The sequence below is a fragment of the Hylobates moloch genome, unplaced genomic scaffold, assembly GCF_009828535.3.
Source record: "Hylobates moloch isolate HMO894 unplaced genomic scaffold, HMol_V3 SCAFFOLD_326, whole genome shotgun sequence".
In the NCBI taxonomy this organism is placed as follows: Eukaryota; Metazoa; Chordata; class Mammalia; order Primates; family Hylobatidae; genus Hylobates; species Hylobates moloch.
This window is the reverse complement of record NW_026652601.1, coordinates 15,390-19,535: the sequence shown is the minus strand read 5'-3', so window position 1 is coordinate 19,535 and position 4,146 is coordinate 15,390.

The window sequence follows — 4,146 nt, the reverse complement described above, 5'->3', positions numbered from 1 at the left end:
ATGTCATGTCTAGCTCTGATATGCTTCACACTGAGTGCATCATATTTAGGATGCTGAAGATTTTTTTATATGCCTTTTATAAGAACAGATCTAGATGAGATTAGAATTGTATGCAACTTTTGTCCTAGGCAATATTTTATTTGGATGGGCCAAATACAATAATTTTTACAATTCTAAGCAGGTTACCAATAAAATGTCATGGCTTTACTGTGGTCAATTAAAGGGAGGAATAAAAAATAAAAATAATCTAATCAAAATATGAGAAATAATAATATCAAAACAGAAAGTAATTAATAGACAGGATAAACAGTGCCTTGGAAGATAGCACTGAACACTTCACTTACCACACAGCAACGCAATGAAAGATGGAAAACATATGTGCAAGCATTTAAGATTCTCACAAGATTTATTGAGATAGTTTACACTAAAACTTCAGGCACTAATCTCCTGTAATCTCTGTTCCAGAATATAGAGAAGTAGACAATGGCAGGGAATAAATATTTAATATAATATTAGCTAATTTTCAGACGTCGAAGAGAAATGCAAGTACTACATGAATAGTGCATTTTAAGTAACAATCAGAATAAAATAATAATAACAAATATAATTAGATCAATTTCTGAATATGTAATAGAAAAATTTTAGGAAATCAAGAATAAATTAAAAAAATCTTAAAAGTTAAAATGGTTACCTAAAAGTTAGTAATTTGGCATTCTAGATTTCTCACTATCAACAAGAAAAACCACAGAAAATGGGGTAAAACTTGAAAGTATTGAGGTGAAAATTATTCATGAACCCAGAATTCTATATTCCAGCAGAAGTGTAATTTGAAAGGAAGGGCAAAATGAAGACAGTTTTGGAAACAAAAAAAAGAATAAAGAATTTGTTACAAACAAACCCTTACAATATTCACTTTGGTTAAAAGAAAGATGCTAAACGAATGCCATTTTCTAATTTCCTGAAGGTAAAGTTCAATATTGTGCTTACTGGGAAGTTAGTTAGAACTCAAAACTTTCCTTAAGTTCCTTACAATACTCCTGGCTTTAGTTCATTTTGTGTTGCTATAACATAATACCACAGGCTGAATAGTTGATTTAAAGAAAGCTGGAGATTTATTTCTTACAGTTCTGGAAGGTGGGAAGTCCAAGATTGAGAGGTCAGATCTTGTGAGAGCCTTCTTGTTGCATCGTCCCATGGTGGAAGGTGGAAGGGTCAGAGAGAGAGGAAGGGGGCTGAAGTCATCTATTTTTTCAGTAACCCATTCCCTCAATAACAAATCCACTCCTGCCATAATGACATTAACCCATTTATGAGAGCAGAGCCCTCAGGGCCTAATCACCTGTTAACGGTCTCATCTCTCAGCACTGTTGCATTGGGGATTAATTTTATAACACACTAATTATAAGGGACACGATCAAACCAATTTTGCCTATTGCCACCAAAAATTTATATTATTTTCCCAATGCAACATATATTCATTCTATCCCAATAGTCCTCAAAGCCTTGACTTGTTCCAGCATCAATTCAAAACACCAAAGACCAATGTCTCATTTAAGTAAGATATGGGTGAGAGAACATGACTCGTCCTAAGACTAATTCCTCTCCAGCAGTAAGCCTGTAAAACTAACAAGTGACATGCTTTAAAAATGCAATGGTGGGACAGGCATAGGATAGACATTCCCATTCCAAAAGTAAGAAATAGGCAAGAAGAAAGAAGTAACTGATCTCAAGTAAGTCCAAAACACCACAGAAAAAACAACATGAAGTCTTAAAGCTGGAGAATTATCTCCTTTGACTCCATGTTCCACATCTTTGGCATAATGGAGCCGGGACTGGGTCTCCAGTGTCTCAGCCAGCCCTGCCCCTATGACTTTGCTGGGCTCAGTTCATGCCACAGCTCTCACAAATTGGAGTTTCCCAGGCTTGAGTTGGATACTAGTGGCCCTACAGTTCTGGGATCTCTGGGTGGCCATTTTCTCTCAGCTCCACCAGGTATTGCTATAGTGTAGGCTCTCTGTAGCCACCCTGACTCCATATTGGTACTCAGCCTTACCCCACTAGGGGGTCTCTGTGGTGGCTCCACCCCAGCAACAAGTCTCTGCCTTGATGTCAAGAGTGTCTGCTACATCACTTAAAATCTTGGTGCAAGTCACATGGCCTTACAGCTCATACACTCCACGTCTTTGGAGTCAGCACCATGTGCATATCAACAAAGCTTACCCTTTGTGTCCTCTGGAGCAGCAGCATAAGCCACACATGGGACAACTTGAACCAAAGGTAGAGAAGTATAAGCCACACATGGGACAACTTGAACCAAAGGTAGAGAAGTCAATGAACGTTGCACTGGAATGCAGGGAGCAGAGACTTGAGGTGGCTAAGGGCAGTGAATGCTGAGGTCTTTTTTGTGCCTGCCTGGAAACCTTGCCCTCAAGGTCCTAGCTTGCCTCAAGGATCTCTGAAATACCTTGAGGGCCATCCTCCCATTCTCTTTGCGAATAACACCTGGATCCTTTTAATCCATCTTAATCTCTTTAGAAAATGGTCTCTTGGCCACAACCTTGGTTTGCTTTCCTAAAGACACCTTTTTCACTCTTTACATGGTAAGGCGGTAAGGCTGTGAATTCTCCAAATTTTTCCATTCTTCTTCCTTTTTAGTTGTGAACTTCATCTTTAAATAATTTCTCTCTACTTGCATCTTACTCTGTTAGGTTAAAAGTAGTCACACGGTCTTTCCATATTTTACTCAGAAATTTCTTCTGCCACCAGATATCGTACTTCATTGCTCTTAAATTCTGCCTTCTATAAAGCCCTTGGCCTGGGACAAATTCAGCCAAGTTATTTGCAACATTATAAAAAGAATGGCCATAACTCAAATCTCCAATACTTCTTTCTCCTTTCCATCTGAGACTTCATCAAAATGGCTTTTACTATCCATACGTCTACTAACATTCTGATCATGACACATTATGTAATCTCTGAGACATTTCAGACTTTCTCTACAGTTCTTCTCTTCTGAGCTCACACCAGAATCACCCTTCATGCTCTATTCACAGCAATCTAGGCTTTTTCTATCCTGGTCCTCCAAATTCTTCCAGCCTTGTCTTAGTACATTGGTGTTGTAATAAAGAAATACCTGAGGCTGGGTATTTATTTATTAGTGTTTTGGCTCATGGTTCTGCTGACTGTACAAAAATCATGGCACCAGCGTCTGCTTCTGGTGAGGCTTTTAAGCACTTCCACTCATGGTGAAAGGTAAAGGAGAGCCAACACGTGCAGATCACATGGCAAGAGAGGAAGTGAGAGAGAGAGGGAAGGCAGGTGTCAGCTTCTTTTTAACAAGAAGTTCTCATGAGAACTAATAGAGAGTGAATTGACTCATTACCACAAGGACTGCATGAAGCCATTCATGAGGCATCTGCCCCATGACCTAAACACCTCCCATTAGGCACCCAGCCCCAATATTGAGATCAGATTTCAACATTTGGAGAGTCAAATATCCAAAGCATAGCATTCTGCCCCTGATACCCTAAATCTCATCTGTTTCTCACATACAAAATACAATCATTTCATCTCAGTAGTCTCCAGTGGTCCCCAAAATCTTAACATGCTCCAGCATCAATTCAAAATTCCAAAGTCCAAAGTCCTAAGACTCAAGGAAAGTTCCTTACAGCTATGAGCCTGTAAAATCAAAATCATATTGTTTACTTCCAAGATATGATTCTAAAAGGGAGAAATAGGCCAAAGGAAACTGGAAACAGGCCCCACATAATTTGAAACCCAGAAAGATAGGCATTAAATCTTAAAGTTCTAAAATAACCACCATTAACACCATATCCTACATCTTGGGCACACGGGTATGAGGAGTGGGCTCCCAAGGCCAGAGGCAGCCCCTCCCTTTGCTGGGTGCAGTCCATGTGGCTGCTAACATTAGTAGGAGTTGAATGCCTATCGCTTTTCCAGGCTGGGGATGCATGCTACTGGTGGCTCTATAATTCTCGGGTCTGAAGGGGAGAAGACCTGCTTCCAAGGGTCTACTAGGTACTGCCTTAGGAGAGGCTTTCTGTGAAGTTTGTTCCTGTGTCAGGCTTCTGCCTGGGCACCCAAACTATCTGATACATCCTCTGAAATCTAGGCAGAAGTTGCCAC